At 39.2% G+C, this 17,389-nt stretch overlaps 1 protein-coding gene across 1 annotated transcript in view; it reads right to left on the bottom strand.

The window, feature by feature from the left end:
- Positions 1–8,020, bottom strand: part of LOC125747061 (cadherin-22-like) — a 214,818-nt gene extending 206,798 nt beyond the window's left edge. The window contains exon 1 of the mRNA XM_049021785.1: positions 7,830–8,020. The gene's annotated coding sequence lies outside the window, so the exon portion shown is untranslated. The remainder of the gene's footprint in view (positions 1–7,829) is intronic.
- Between the last annotated feature and the right edge of the window lie 9,369 nt (positions 8,021–17,389).

Genomic DNA, 17,389 nt, shown 5'->3' with positions numbered 1-17,389 from the left:
TACAGGCCTTCAGTAATCACAGACCTTATTACTGAATGTTGTTAAAACTCTTCAGTTTTATGGAAGAAAATGTGATTTTTTTTTTCTAACAAACTGCCTTGCAAGCTGACATTCGAATACAGCAGACAGTTTAATATTTCTGTGGTGACCGAATCAATAGAATGAGTCAAGACCTTGTCCACAATGAGCTTTTTATCAGCTTATTACAGTCCATCTAAAATATATTTTAGTCATAAACAAATTGGAACTGTGAAATGACATTGTGCCCAGTCAAATAAATCATCCATTCATCTACAAGGAATTTATTTCTTGTTTTAAAATTCATTTTCACACACACAGTGTGAATGTTTGTTGTAGTGATTTTCATTGTAACACACCCAGGTCAATTTCTCATACAAAATTTTATTGAACTCCATCTCCTGAATGACTCAGGAAATTATATAAGCCTCAGTAATTTGTCTGCCTTCACGGTCTCTAATGTATTAATCCAAGTATCAATACAAATATTCCACATGGGACTAATATGTGCCACCCTTTAATAAGTACAGTATTGAGCAAATGTCTTAGGCCACAAATGGAAAGTGTGTGTATCTTGGTGTAAAACAATGACTTTAGTTCAGAAAAAGTGTGTTAGCTATTTCAAAAGGGCTAACACCCCAGTATTAGCAGTCAAAAGCTAAGAAACCTTGTTTCACTAATCAATACCTCACATAATTAGCGAACAAATTTATTTATTAAATAAACTGGTGGCAAAATATAACCGGGGGCCCTGTGGAGAGGTTTCTTATATCACAAAAAAATAAATCATCAATGAAATTCCACGGACAGTTGATATAGGCGTCACAGAGCTACAAATTGTCATTTTCCCCAGTTAACATTTTAGCACTGTAAAATATACAACAGCACAACTGGGTAAAATAAAGATTTATGAGTTTATAATTGACCTCATATTTGTCCTACAAGCAAAATAAATGTACAGAAGCATGTTAGAAAACACATGACATGTCTCATAAATTTTAATAGCCTTTCAGCAAAAAAGTGATATTGATCGTTACTTGGAACATGCCTGTCCATGGTTAGATGTGCATTCAGTGTTAACATCAGTGTTACAACAGTTAAGCCTGGTAATCAGTTTCTGCTGCTGTTTGCATGCAGTAGCACTTGCTGCCAGATTATAAGAACACTAAGTCTTAGCTATGACATGAAAGTAAATATGAAAAAAATGAAAAGAAGAAGGGACAGACTGTCACTCCGTCCATTTCAATCGTTCTTTCCCTTTATTCCAAATCTCAGCAAAGCTCTACAAACTGGGACAGATTTTCCAATCTTTTGCTCAGAGGGAATTTTGATTCTCATTGGTGTTGCCTTACAAAGCCCATTATACCGACGAAACAAAGGGAAACGCGCTCCAGCTTACAGCAGCTTGTCACATCCAGGCACTAAGCTGTCTAAGATATGCATCATCAGGACAATACTGAGCATGCACGCGGATTAAATGTACGCAGCCATGCAGCTGTGCACGATTAAAACCAGATGTGCCAAGGTCACTTCCTGAATTATTTACAGGCAGAGTACAGTGAGTGAAACAACTTTGTGACCAGGAAATCATCAAAAAAGTTCAAGGAAATACAGACCTAGAGAATCTGAATACATGAATGCCACACATGATTATGAGTCATGCTCAGTTAAGAGGCACATATCAGACCACCAGAGAAGAAATTAAAAATCTCCGAAACAGATTATCAATACAAATACCTCGGATCTTACTATTCTGTCGGTCAGAATCTGGTTGTCATCTCCAAGGCCTTAAATGACCCCACTTTGACAGGCCTGCATGTTTGCAGCAATTTAAGATTTAAACAGCTATCTAAAAGCATATATATATATATATGAACATTGTTTGGGACAACTGGGACTTGTCCATCCCAGGATTCAAACAGTACTCCATAATCACATTAATAAAGCTTGAGTAGCTTTCACTTTACACCGAGTGTCAGTGAGGATTCGATGATTAATTTGGAAGATAAAACCTACCGTGATATTCCATTAGGGTTCCATTTATTTATTTAATTAGAACCACAGATTTCAATTATTTTCTGAAGCTATTATAGTCTGGGTGCCATGAAAGTGATAAATATACCTTTAAGAAATCTCGCCTATGGAAGTGCAAAAACAATCTATTTGACAATGTGATCAATAGCATATTTATATCAACACAATAATACAAATGAAATACAACTGCAATGCATTATACATGACGTTTTAAAGTATATACGTAGTATTATTTTTAAAAAGTACAGTATGATCTGATTTCTTTGACTGAAATGAAAATACTGTACTGACAGACAGATCACTGGATAAGTCGAAATGCATTACATATTAGTATTTAAATGTTTCAATCAATGCAAGTGTGAGCATGTCCAGATGAAGCCATGAACTCACTACAAACTGACTGAAAAAGAACTTTTCAGCACAATCCTCCGTGAAAAAAACAATGTTTCATAATTTTACAGTGACAAGGAAAAGCAACAAACGTCTGTGTATGTTTACATGTTGTACCAAACGTCTGTGTACAGTATGTTTACATGTTGTACCAAACGTCTGTGTACAGTATGTTTACATGTTGTACCAAACGTCTGTGTACAGTATGTTTACATGTTGTACCAAAAGTCTGTGTATGTTTACTTTAAATCTCTGTTTAAATCTACCTGTTAGTTTACAATCCGTCTGAAAAATCAAAGAGTAAGAATTACTACTAAAATAGGTTAGTGTACATTGGTTATATGTGAAGATGTTAAAGTTTCCCCATTGCTTGCGGTGCTGCATATGGCCACAATATCTTTGAGCCCAGGGCAAAAATAGGTGTGCAGACTGGACCTGGGGCCTTCTGCAATCCCAGAAGTGGGTATTGGGTGAAGAAGTGGTACATGTCAGGGAAAGTGATCTGGGCTTCATGAACTGGCTGCTCGATCTCACAAAACAGCTTTACCATCTAAAGGTGGTGATTCAGCCCATCATTTCTTATAAAGCCGAAGGAAAGTCCGGGAAAACTTTTTTTTGTTTTGGGAAAAAAATGCCGGGACAAACTCGACCACTGACTGATAAATACACATTTACATATCTGATTCAATATGTTACAACATTTATTGCTTTGACTAATAACTTTCTTTCAGTGGCATCATTTTTCATTTATTGTTCTGGAAGCTAATCCCTTGCTGTTGTATAAATAGCTGATAATAAGAGGCATGATAACCGAAATTCTCAGTTAAAAACTGGCCTGGAGGTTAAATAAGAATTCAGCTGAAGATCGAGCATGAACCTAAATAAATATTTGCAATAACTATTTTTTTTTTAAATTCGACTAAACACTTAGCAGTCACTCATATCAGTTACTCTTAGGCAGAAATGCAGTTGGAAAACATTGCTGTCAGTTTTACAAACACAAGAAGTTGGTGTCTATGAATTATACGTAGTTTATGTGATTATGTGAGAATGTGTGCATGTGTGAGCTCTGCAAAGGATTAACATACTGCCCATGAGAAGCTGTAGGATCCCCCAAGACCCATTGCTGGATGCAAAGTGGATGGAAGGATGGATAACATTTAGGTTTTGGCACCATTATATTTATATTATATGAAAATGACTCATCCCAAGCATAAGCCTAAAAACTGTTCAGCAAATATAATGCATTATCAGATGTAATTAACACATTAGTGCAATAACATCAGTCATTTCTTAATGGATTCACAGATTGAACAGTAGTACTGCACTAAAATTAATAGAAAACCAGGCATTTATAAACAGAGGGTATCATTCAGAACATCTGGAATATGGATCTAGTATGTCCTCTCAAGAGCACTTATGGACAGATTAGAAGAGCAAAGAACTTTACCGAGCCCTGGCTACTAAAGTACAGAATGAGTTAACTCTTTGTATTCTGTTAATATCTTCATGGGTTCTGCAGGAACATTTCCTTTTAAGGTGTAAAAATGAACGGCCACTGAAAATGTAACGCAATAAAAACTGAAAAAAGATCTATTGAGGTTATTTGTAGTTATACACTTGGAAACCAGAATGCTTAAAGATGTTATTTTCATGAGAAATAAAGAGCAAAGCAGGTGAAAACATGGTGGAACTTGCAAAAAAATACAAAATCTGCTTTTGAGAAAGCTCATGATTTTTCAAAGGCAGACAGACTGAGTGTGTAACGTATAAATGCAAAAAACAGCAGTTTCACAACTCAATGTCATAGGTCTGTGTGACAGCATAATATTGAGTTAGTGCTGTATTATTATAATTCTCTCTTCCTCTTCTTAAATACACTGATTGTTCCTTTGCAATGACAGTCAGGCGAGTCATCCTAGATGCCTGATGAATGAGCGCATGCGAAAAATACCTTATTTTCTCTAAAGCCATAATTTTCAGACTGTGGTTTCCAAGCTCTCCTTACTATGTCGTCTATTTCAATGAATGGGATGTAATTAAAGCTTTGTGTTTCTCTCTCAAACAGCAAAATGAGTATATGCAAAATTGCTATCAAAGGAAAAAAAAAAAACAAACAAAAGAATTACGAAGGACCCCACAGTTCCGGAAAACTCTGCCAGGGCTTCTGGCAGCATTAAGCTCCTGTAGCAGGTGTGAGATGGTAGGACAAAGCATGTATTTACTACAGGTCCAGTTCAGTGTGATTCAAAGGCTGGTTTGGGGTGAAGGGATGGGGGTAGAGGAGTGAAATTGTAACACAAGACATGAACTAACCACAGGTCCCGCTTCAATTAACTGGACCTAATAGCCTTCTTCAGTGCAGCTGTAAAGTGTTCACCATTTTCCTCCTTTGCAACCTTTATCTGCCATCTTTACAGCTCCTCCTGGCAGTATCCATCAAACCTCGCAGCCATAAAAGTTTATACTCAGACTTGGTAAATGGTAATTAATGTCATGAGCAGTGAATTACTTCATCCCTCCTGTACATCACTGGGCGGCTTCTCTTTGATGTCTTTGAAGGTTTCGCTTAAGAAATTTGGGAACAAAAGACTGCTGAATCAGAGAATCTGAATTACTGTATAATTGTAAATATGTTTGGAAAAATATACATTTTCATTCTGAGCAAAAGGTAAGGCATGGCTGCATTGCTTTTCCATGGTGAAAAGTGAAAATTGTTTTTAAAATGAAAAAAGAAAATCTTTTTTTTTCTTATTATTCAAAACTGCAATTCCAATTTAAAACTGCAAAAATAGTTCAGGTTGCACACTGCTACTTGAGAAAATCCCTAACATATAAAATACAATATACAAATATTTTGTACTGCAAACTATTAAAATACGATAATTGTTGGTATCCTTTCAACTAGGATACCACGTGTGAAAAAGCCAAGGTAATGCAGCAGTAAGGTACCGAATGATCAACAAAATCATTGTAATCTCCGTACAGGATCATAATCAAACGCGATTTGTCTCATACGGAGCATCGGGACACAACAGTCTTGTGTCAGTATGAACCTGTTCAGGACTTCATACAGAGTTATTGTGACAGCTAAGGGACCTGTCACATCCTCGTTTCCGCATACTCTGGTATGGAGCTTAACACTGCAACAGTGTGATTCATAAATAGGACGTTAGCGAAATCGGGCCAAACCCTTTTGCTGATAATCAACAGGCAAAAAACCGGGAAGAGGATATCAAGATATCAGTGAGAAACAGGGATACAGTCTAACTAGTACGCACTTAAATAGGTGTTTATGAGGCTCTGCGTAAACTAAGCCTGTCTGGTGTCCGAAAAAAACGGAGAGCATGTTACTTCTAAAGGAAACGATACGATGTTTGTCTAACATTAAAAACGATTTTCTTTATCAACACTTTAAAACATATTTCTTTCTACATACATCTGGAAAAGCTCGACTTAAAAGTACGCAAAATACCGTGCCGCTTAAATCCAACATTAGTATTGTGATCCAGTAGTCCGTTGTAAAATGTTGCCAGTGGGAATAAAAAATCTTGACTCTAGAATAATGCCCAAACGATTTATGAGAACTAGTTGTTCTGAGACAGATTTACCCAGAGCAAACCGAAAATCCGATAAGAATAGTCAATTTTGACTCGATACAGCAGTAGGTTAATCTGCAATCATTTAACACTACCACTTGTAAATCGACTGAACCCTTCAGCCGCTTCCGTTCACAAACTGCACGAGCTGGAGTCTCCCTTGAGATATGGCAAGCGGTTGCATGACAAGGATTTTAATATATCACGCCAGTATTAAGCTACATATCGTGCTGTGTACTGAGTAATATAGCCTATGAGTGAGCTTTGATTGGTGCTTATATATTTATACATATGTATGTGTGTTTTTGATAGTGGCTTATATTCATATGTATATGAACATACGGTTCATATACACATGTAATTTGAATAGGCTGAGACGAAATGCATTAAGTGTATGACACTGACACCAACAACAGCAAGGATAATGCTTCAAAATATAAAACTTAATATTTATTGTGGATAAGCCTCAAAGAATCGAATTTAATACAGATAAGTGCTTAATAATGTTGATTCAAACTATACCGAAGCAACTGCAGCGAGAAATGTAAAAAATGTGAACAAACTCGCGCAAAATCAATGGACGCAGTAACCTGACACGAAAGAAATTTTTCATGCGGATATTTTCAGCGTTAAGTGTAATGGACTTAAGTGTGGTACTGTAATATCTTCAAACATCTTCCGAGACACATCTATACCATATTCCGTTATATGCAAGTGAGAAGCCTGCACAACGAACATACAACCATGATTTTACTCGTTTATTGAAATAGCACTTGCTTTCAATAAATCAAGCACATGATCCATTACGGCATATGAGTTTGTGCATTGTTTGAAACACAAACACACTAATTAGGCTATAAGCGAATATCCTGAGAAATCCCACGAACTTCAGCGATGACAAGTTAAATTGTTAATGTCTTCCGTCGAACGTATTACTTTTCCCACTTTCTTAAAACGCTTTATTCAATAAAAGTACACAAAAATCAACGCTGAGATAAATTGTTTCATATACATCATACCCAAAGTTTCTCAAATAAATACTGCATATTAATATGACTGCATCTTTGCATATTTAGAACAAACTCGACGATTATAGAAACGTCGTTTCATACACCGCAGGCAATGAGTTTATTCTTTTTGAAGCACTTATTTGCAATTTTATTATTTTTTAATAATAAAATTATGTTACAGGAGCCGCAGACAGCTTGCGCTTCGAGAGTTGACGCTCTTTACGAAAACGGTCCTAAATCAACATTAAGCGCCAATGGTGGTACTAAATTTAGCTAACAACTTCTAAATATTAAGTGATCTTGCAAAACCATTAAAACAACTGTCTGATCCTCCCATCCCATTGCAATTTTATTATATTGCTCCGAAATAACAAGACAACGTAAGGTACTGCGATCTATGCATTTTCTCCCATTATGACGGCGAGTATCGGGGGTGGTGGTTGTGATGTGCAGAGGTGATAAGTAACCACTTGAGAAGTAGACATTTCTAGTTTTCAACTGGAAAAGTAAAAACCGCAACAAGTTTGCTTACGGCTTCTGTTACACTGTCGCCTGGGAAGCAAAATAAGTGCATTTATAACCTTATCTTCAGGCATGGCTTCCCATCTAATTGAAAGAAGTAGGTGATTTTTCTTGATCTCTGATTAAAACTATGTGGACGTAAATGTTTAATCGAGATGGTTGGTAAATATTTGCAACTTCCATCTATTTATTAAACTGATGCACCCACACAGCGCGTCTCGGGCAAAACAATGCCAAAATAAATATATTACCTTACCTTTTAACGTTAGATGCGGGAAATAATACTTAGAGTGATATCGCCGTGGACTTGTAGAGTCAGTCGTCAAACTACAGCCACTTGACAGCCTGTCCTTTCCCAAAAACGAAGCATCCTTTGACTCCGCAGAGGAGAGTGGACGGTGCATCGGATACAGCCCTGGCGCTTCTGCAGCCACGCTGCTTTTTGGAGAGACCTTATTCCTCGGAGCCGGGAGCGGAGCTACTCCAGCCTCTTGTGGCGAAGGAGAGAACAGAGAAATTGTTGAGGGAGAGAGAGAAAGAGAGAGAGCTTGACAGCTGGAAAGGAAAAGAGCGGTACTGGTGCGACAGTTATGAACCAGTGGCATGTTTCCGGTCTTCTTTTATCCAGATTTACCGGGCCGGGTGGCCTGTGGCGTATGTTTTTTGTACATATAGGTACTGTTCAAGTCGGTCGAAACGCATGTGAACATCGCTATACAAATACACGCGATTATTTCAGCTTATTATGAAAGACAAAAACAGCGATCAGACCAGCCTGATTCTTAAAACTCAAGTAGTCGTACTGTATAATACCGAATACATGTAAATGAATAAGTTTTGCATGTCGTAAATAGTACTACAAAGGAACATCCAGTTTTCATTATTATTATTATTGTCGTTACTGTTTTGTTATTGTTGTTGCACGAATAATTGCACGCTACAGGTGGTGCTATATAAAATATACATTCATAACCGTATTCATAATACCGTATATCATAATTGATAAGTGCCGTATCATATTTTAAATAATTCACTTTTAGCGGTTAATTTTTATTTCGAATATGCATGCATGTTTAAAACATAATATTCTGCCATTAAGTAGCACCATCAGATTTATTTATAAAGCCTTTTTTGATTACTGATTGCTATTTTTTGTAACTATACTGGTCATAAAACATGTCATGTTGGTTGAATTCTATGTCTGAATGATACATGGGTCAGTGATTTAAAAAATTCAGTGGCCTAACCTTGAAAAAATTTCCTCTATAGTTTAGTTAGGAATGCTGTAAGTAGACCAGCTGGATTATGATCCTGTGTGCTTTTTTTCAGCTGTAACACAGTGAGTGCATCTCAACAGTGCATGTCACATCAGGAAGAGACAGAGTAGAGAAATACATAGGCTTGTCTGGTGTACTTGAAAGTTTAGTGTTACACATTCACATACTGTACTGCAACTGGTAAATCTTACTCTTATGATTTTGAATGGTATACCATGCTCTAGAGTCTAGACAGTAGACCATGCCCTTCTCCTATTTTCTGCCTCGTTCTTCATTCTTACAAATTACCAGACTTAAGTGTACTGGATTCTAATTTAATCACCAGTGTCCAAGACTTGTGCAGAACCAGATACTATAGCAGTAATGAACCCCCCCCCCCCCTTGGTGTTCTGCTTTTTAAAACCTCACAAAGAGAAGAATGACACCAGGAGTATCGGCCTTTTTTATCTCCTGGGAGGACAGACATGCTGCCCTCAAAACCGTACAATCCCTTTCCTTTCTTTCTTCTTATCCAGGAGAGGGTCAGTGTGAGCTGCAAGCATCACCCACCCTGTCTATGCACAAGGGAGGGGACACTGATGGACAGGGGTCAGTCTATCACAGAACACACATACACCATATATAGAGAACTTAGGGACAACAACAACCCAAAAGGCATGTTTTTAAACAGAAGGATGGAACCAGAGGTCCCAGCTGGAAAAGCATGCGAATTCCACATCCACGAGGGACAACAAAATGACCAAAAAGGAAATGCTTGAACACAGTGTGTTCTGCAAAGGTCCTAGGCAGTGAAAAAAAATGTTAAAAGCTATTTATCTGAATAATAAAAGTGTGTATTTGCAAAGAAACATGCTACAAAATTTAAAATTAGAATATATGCAAATGAACAATAAAAAAATAAGTATTCATTCTGTTCTTCAAAAAGTTACTGATATGTTCTTGGAAGCCTAGAAGAACACCGTTTTTGGTTCTGAAACCTCTCCTCAGGGGCACCCCAGCCATTCCATGTGTTTATGAAATTTCAACACCAACTCACATTCATTATTTCAACTTTATCAGTTTAATAATTTTTAGATCAGTAAATCTGGTGGGGGGAGGTTACAAAACTTTTTTGGAAATGACAGAAATTTTCCCAGAATGACGGCATTTTGTTTTTCAATATGGTACAATCCATGACACACAAACTATATGTCATCAGACTTCTTTCTAAAGTTTTATCTGTGCTCCATTGTGTATTTTGTACTGAGACTTATGTGTAGGTCTACATTTTAACTAGAAATGCTTAGCTGGAGTATACAGTGATATTTCTATGATCGAATTAAAGATGTTAGCTTTGGTGATATATAAGCAAAATATTTAATAGTAGTAGCAAATATCTAATTTTTAATACTATCTGGACATTATATTCAAATATACAGTGTTTCGACTATTTTAAAAAGCGACGCTATTCCAATATTTTTGTCGAAAGTAAACACCGCGGTATGCTGGGATGCCATTATACCACTCAAGCCTAAATTGAAGTTCCAATAAATGTTTTCGGTTCAGAAGCATGAAAATAATGTCAAATACAAATGTGTAAGTGTGTAAGAGTTGTCATGCAATAACCTTTACATAGCTGATTTAAAATGTGTGTATAGGAATTGATACCATAATTCAAAGTTTTAATCAAACTTCATAAAAATTGCCCTACACACCAATCCTCACTCCCTCCTGGTGTATCACATGATATACGATGATGGAAAAAAAATAAAAAATTAATGACAAATCCCCCTGGCCTCTCCTGGAGCCAACACCTTATCGTACTGGAGGGGTTTGCATTTTCCAATAAGTTGCCCAAGGCAAATAAGTCCTGGGTGAGGAACCAGACGAAGTACGGGTCATTAAACCCCTTATGATGAGAAACAACCCCCTGTCAAAAGAAGCTTCAACTTCTACCTCTGGCAGAACTTCGCCCATGTCCCAGGGGAGGAGGGAGACATTGAGTCCGAATGGGCCGTGTTCTGCGCCTCCATTGTGGAGACAGCTGACCAAAGCTGTGGACATATGGTGGCTGCTGCCTGTCGCGGCGGCAATCCTCAAACCCACTAGTGGATACCAGCGGTGAGGGATGCCGTCAAGCTGAAGAAGTCCTAATCGGGCCATGTTGGCCTGTGGGATTCCAGAGGCAGCTGATGAGTACTGGCGGGCCAAGCGGAACATAGCTTCAGTGGTCGCTGAGGCAAATACTTGGGGGTAGGAGGTGTTTGGCGACACCATGGAGAACGACTTCGAGGAGATTCTGGCCCACCATCCAGCAGCTCAGAGCGGGAAAGCAGTGTAGCATCAACACTGTTTATGGTGAGGATGGGGCGCTGCTGACCTCAGCTCGGGATGTTGTGGGTCGGTGGAAGGAATACTTCAAAGACCTCCTCAATCCCATCGACACGCCTTCCAATGAGGAAGCAGAGTCTGGGGACATGGGGGTGGACTCCCCTATCTTTGGGGCAGAGGTCGCTGAGGTGGTTAAAAAGCCCCTCGGAGGCCAGGCCCCAGGGGTGGATGAGATCCACCACGAGTTCCTCAAGGCTCTGGATGTTGCAGGGTTATTCTGGTTGATACGCATCTGCAGCATCGCATGGACATCGGGGAGAATACCTCTGGATTGGCAGACCGGGGTGGCGGTCCCCCTCTTCAACAAGGGGGACAGGAAGCTGTGTTACAACTAGGCCTGTCACAATAAACGATAAATCAATTAATTGCATGATAATTAAAATGTGGTCAATAATTTTTCCAGCCACGATCATTTATTTGCATGCTTGTTTGTTTTCCTCGTGTCTCTCTACCAAATGGGAATATCGGCTCTTTTTAACAAACCAGCTCATTTGGCTCAGCTCACCAAGAAGAGCCGGCTCTTTCTGCTCTTAAACCCGCCCCTCTTCATTTAACCTGATGCTGATTAGCGTGACCTGATTTGAGCTTGTTAAAAATAAGATAACGTCTCGTGGGCGGGCTTTTTCAGAAGACGTGTTCCGTCCACTGTCATCCTTAATGTTTAGGCAGCTCAAAAACCCAGACAATTCTATAAACATTAATAAACCAACTCTTGAACAGGAGCCGGCTGCCATCGTTCACTAGGAAGAGTTGGTTCAAAGAGCCGTTTTGTTCGCGAATGACACATCACTAGTTATGAGGCGTGAACTCTCGTGTGAGTTGGCTCTTTGCACGTCAGATTCCGCGTTCATGGAAATGCGGCTCGCTCATTTCCGGTCTGTGAAAAATGGCATTGCTTTATACATGCCGTTTATAGAACTTGCTCAAACGTATGATCAACGACGTACATCGCTTTTGTAAGTCCTTCTCCAAAGTACCAAGACCAGTGCCAGACTAGTAGACACTGTAGCTACGGATTTGCTTTTGGCCTGTTGAGGCACCTGCTTTTATTCATATGGAGTGTTTTGTTGTTAGTTAGCACTTTTTGTTTACAAAGGTCCTAACTGGCAGTTTCGCCTGTTTTCCCTGTCTGAGCCTAATGTTTAATATTTTAAGGGTGATTTTGTTTACAGAGACTTCGTAATCCATTTTATTTATTGTTTTTGGTTGTGTTTGGTTTTTATTCAAGTGCATTTTTGTTAACAAAGACTGAGTGCATTTTATTTATTGTTTTTGGTTGTTTTGTTTATTTATTTTGGATATTAAAAATGTCTTCCAGTCCCAGTGTTAAATGTTCTTTAGAAATTTTAATTTATTGATCATTGAAAGGGTGTACTTGCATTAATATGCCATTATCATTACATCAGTTGAAAATGGTCTCACGACAATATTATTGTTTATCGCAATAATTCCTGGGACAATTTATCGTCCAGGAATAAATTTATCATGACAGGCCTAATTACAACTATAGGGGGATCACACTCCTCAACCTCCCTGGTAAGGTTAGTAACCAAAAGAACAAGGTCGCGAATACAAGCGACCGAAATGGGTTTCCTCCGCAGGGTGGCTGGGCTCTCCCTTAGCGATAGGGTAAGGAGCTCGGTCATTCGGGAGGGACTCAGAGTAAAGCCGTTGCTCCTCCACATCAAGAGGAGCCAGATGCGGTGGCTTGGGCATTTGGCTCATGACGCCTCCCAGGTGAGGTGTTTCGGGCATGTCCCACTGGGAGGAGGCCCCGGGGAAGACCCAAGACATGCTGGAGGGACTATGTCTCTTGGCTGACCTGAGGACGCCTCGGGATTCCCCCCGAGGAGCTGGATGAAGTGGCAGGGGAGAGGAAAGTCTGGGTTTTCCTGCTTAGACTGCTGCCTCTGCGACCTAACCCGGAAAACCGGTAGAAGATGGATGGATGGATGAAATTCCACTGGTGCACTTCGTTATAAAATTTAGTCACACTTTCTCCAAAAATGGTTGCAAAACCAGGCTGGTGCCCTGTCATTCGTATTTTTCATACGTTTAAATATTTATATTCTGTTTATTTATATTGCTGTATCACCAGGGATAGACATAACTGCTATGCAAGTACGCATACACCTTTAAAAAAGATACGTGTGACAATCGATTGTTTGTAAAAGTGCAAATGTGTACTTATTTTATATGAATTTGCGTTATAACAAAAAAATACCTTGCATTATAACCTGTATACTGCAAATGAAGTAGAGTTAGCATATAAAGATTAAAATACATTATATTTTGTTTTCATATCAGTGCAAATTCACATATAATAAGTACGCATTTACACTTACCACAATCGATTTTTGCACGTCTTGTTTTTCAAGGTGAATGCGCAAATTTGGCTCTAAAATCAGAAGCCTAACCACCACTCAAAGTACATTATATAACATGAAAAATTTTTACAATTTTAAGGTATACATCTTTCTTCAATAAAATTAAAATTATTTGCAAATATTGCAAATTAAGATATTTTATGCAATGTATACCATTTTTTAAATTTCATCCTATGTATGTGTAACAGAGTGGTGAATGGTGCACTGCAGTAAACAGGTGGACTAAACGACCAGAATAACTACTCCACCCTGGGGCATTCACCCAGGCATATTCAGTAAATGACTCTCCTCCTAGCCTAATGCTAGAGGTACACAGGTTTGGTTCACCAACAAGCAGGAGCAAGATGTGGTTCCAGTACAAAAATATATTTTTAAAAACCAAATATGAGAAAGACTATGGCAATGTGAGACCACACCCCCATATACAAACCAACAAGACCTCAGATTCTGTCCTGATAACACATCTAACTCAGGTTAATACATAATCATCTGGAGGCACCAGCAGTGGCAAGAGCACAAAAAAAACAAAACCAAATCACCCATGTAAAAGGCACATACACACACACACACACACACACACACACTCCACAACACTGCAGTCTTAGCAGCCACACACACTGCAAAATCCCACCACCAGGGGCCCAGCCCCCCACAGCTTGTCTCCACACACCTGCTACAAGAGAAACCGCAGGTAGAGCTGGCCAATCAAACAATAACAATAATTACCACAATACGATTTCCCCTCAACATCAATATGATACACGTTCGATATCATTTGAGACCCAGTGACACATTCTGCGTCATGACGAAATGACTTCTCTTCCTCTATGGAGGAGCACAAGCACAGACAGTCACAAAAATACAAACAGGGGATTTACTGAACAAAAACAAGAATGCAATATGGCAGGTAGGAAGATAAAAGACAACACAAAACAACAGGGCAATTCACTGGGAGAGCAGGTAAGTCCAAAGCAACCCACCCAATAAGAGTAATCCATCAAAATATAAAATGAAAGTGCACAATAAAATTCAGTTCGATACTGATGCAGATCCCGATACACTCACCGGCCACTTTATTAGACACAACTGTTCACCTGTTCATTGACGCAAATTACTGATCAGCCAATCACATGGTGGCAACTCAATGCATTTAGGCATGTTGACATGGTCATGACGAACCGCTGCAGATCAAACCGAGCTTCAGAATGGGGAAGAAAGGTGATTTAAGTGAGTTTGAACGTGGCATGGTTGTTGGTGCCAGACGAGCTGGTCTGAATACTGCAGAAATTGCTGATCTTCTGGGATTGTCACGCACAACCATCTCTAGAGAATGGTCCGAAAAAGGGAAAACCTCCAGTGAGTGGAAGTTCTGTGGGCGAAAATGCCTTGTTGATGCCAGAGGAGAATGGCCAGAGTGGTTTGAGCTGATAGAAAGGCAACAGTAACTCAAATAACCACTCGTTACAACCAAGGTATGCAGAAGAGCATCTCTGAACGCACAACACGTTGAATCTTGTGGCAGATGGGCTACAGCAGCAGAAGACCACATCGGGTGCCACTCCTGTCAGCAAAGAACAGCAAACTGAGGCTACAATTCGCCAGGCTCACCGAAATTGGACAATAGAAGATTGGAAAAATGTTGCCTGGTCTGATGAGTCTTGATTTCTGCTGCGACATCCGGATGGTAGGGCAAGAATTTGCCGTCAACAACATCAAAGCATAGATCCATCCTGCCTTGTATCAACGGTTCAGGCTGGTGGTGGTGTAATGGTTTGAGGGACATTTTCTTAGCACACTTTGGACCCCTTAGTACTAACTGATCATCGTTGCAATGCCACAGCCTACCTGAGTATTGTTGCTGACCATGTCCATCCCTTTATGACCACAGTGTACCCATCTTCTGATGGCTACTTCCAGCAGCATAATGCACCATGTCATAAAGCTCGAATCACTTCAGACTGGTTTCTTGAACATGACAATGAGTTCACTGTACTCAAATGGCCTCCACAGTCACCAGATCTCAACCAATAGAGCACCATTGGGATGTGGTGGAACGGGAGATTCGCATCATGGATGTGCAGCCAACAAATCTGAAGCAACTGCGTGATGCTCTATCATGTCAATATCTCTGAGGAATGTTTCCAGTACCTTGTTGAATCTATGCCACGAAGGATTAAGGCAGTTCTGAAGGCAAAAGGGGGTCCAACCCGGTACTAGCAAGGTGTGCCTAATAAAGTGGCCAGGGAGTGTATGTATAATTAATATATTATGAATATTTTAAAACTAGTAAATACAGATGACATGCCAAAAAATCTTTAATTAGACTACTAGAACACACATAACGTAGTGTTCCACCTCGTTTGTACATCTCGTTTTAAGCATTTTTGAGACATTCGCAGTTCAATTTGAATATCTTCCAAGACAATGCTTTAAAGCGAATGCTTAAAAATTCTACACTATTTTTCTCCCACTGGAAACAGCGTCACTTACATTTCACTGCCATAGCAGCCCCTCGTGTATCACGAGCTGCAGCGAGGGCACAAGACAGCACAAGCTAGCGACTCCTAAATCATCCACTGCTTTTTTCATATTATTCGAGTTGTCTTGGGTGCGATTTATTTAAAAGGATTTTTCACTATACACTACTTCCACCTTCCAAAACTTGTTTTTACAAAAATTGCAAATCGCAGTGCTACTAGTTAAAAGCATAACATACTTCACTCTGTTATCTGATGTTATTACGCTCCTCTTGCTAAAATGGGTATGCGTGTGACTAAAGCCCTGCGTGTCATAATATTTTTTCCAGTATCATAACATTAACATTTTTCAATGGTCATGTATGACTAAATGCAAGTGCAGAAAACATCATGTTGAAACTCATTGCTCCTAGTTAATTAGAGTTTCGGAGTATTACATATATAATTCTCTCAGAAATCCTGTCAGGGTAGCACGGCTAGCTTACGTTGAAAGTTAAATATGTGAATCAAATAGTTAAAAAAAAAACCTTAGAAATCCTGTCAGATTAGTGCCCGTATTGGCAAAAATGTTACATGAAATCTTCTCAGAAATCATTTAATATTATATGGCATACATAGCTAGACATTTCATACAACATCTACATCACCCGTCTCTAAGCCGCTGCTTCCCCAGACGACGAGTAACGGCCGCGAGCGCGTCGTCTTTTTCAAACCTGGCGCTCTATCAGGGACCAATCGATTAAGTTCATGTGTCAAGTACTGATGGAATACCCGGATGTGCTCTCATTTTTTGCATTTAATAGAGTACACACTGGAAACAATTTTAATGGGCAGTCAAATTTAGAGATCAGTGTTGATATACAGACCACAGCACACAGTGCACAACAAAATGTGTCTTCTGCATTTATCCCATATACCCTAAAGGTTATTTTATGGTTCTATAAAAAATACCCTCAAGGGATCGTTCGTAAAAGGATGCAAAAACGTAACCTTAGTAGAACCTTCAGGAAACGTTCCCTAAAGGTTCTACCAAAGGTTCCACAAAATGTGCCCTTTAGAGAACGTTCTTGGAACGTTCATAAAAGTTTACAAATATGTAACCTTAGTAGAACCTTCAGGAAACGTTCCCTAAAGGTTCTACCAAAGCTTCCACAAAATGTGCCCTTTAGAGAATGTTCTTGGAATGTTCGTAAAAAGGTTACAAAAACGTAACCCTAATAGAACCTTCAGGAAACATACCCCAAAGGTTCTCCTAAGGTTCCATAAAATGTGACCTTTAGGGAACATTCTAGGAACGTTCGTAAA

This window comes from Brienomyrus brachyistius, chromosome 8 (assembly GCF_023856365.1).
Source record: "Brienomyrus brachyistius isolate T26 chromosome 8, BBRACH_0.4, whole genome shotgun sequence".
Taxonomy (NCBI): Eukaryota; Metazoa; Chordata; class Actinopteri; order Osteoglossiformes; family Mormyridae; genus Brienomyrus; species Brienomyrus brachyistius.
This window is presented reverse-complemented; position numbering and strand designations above follow the sequence as displayed.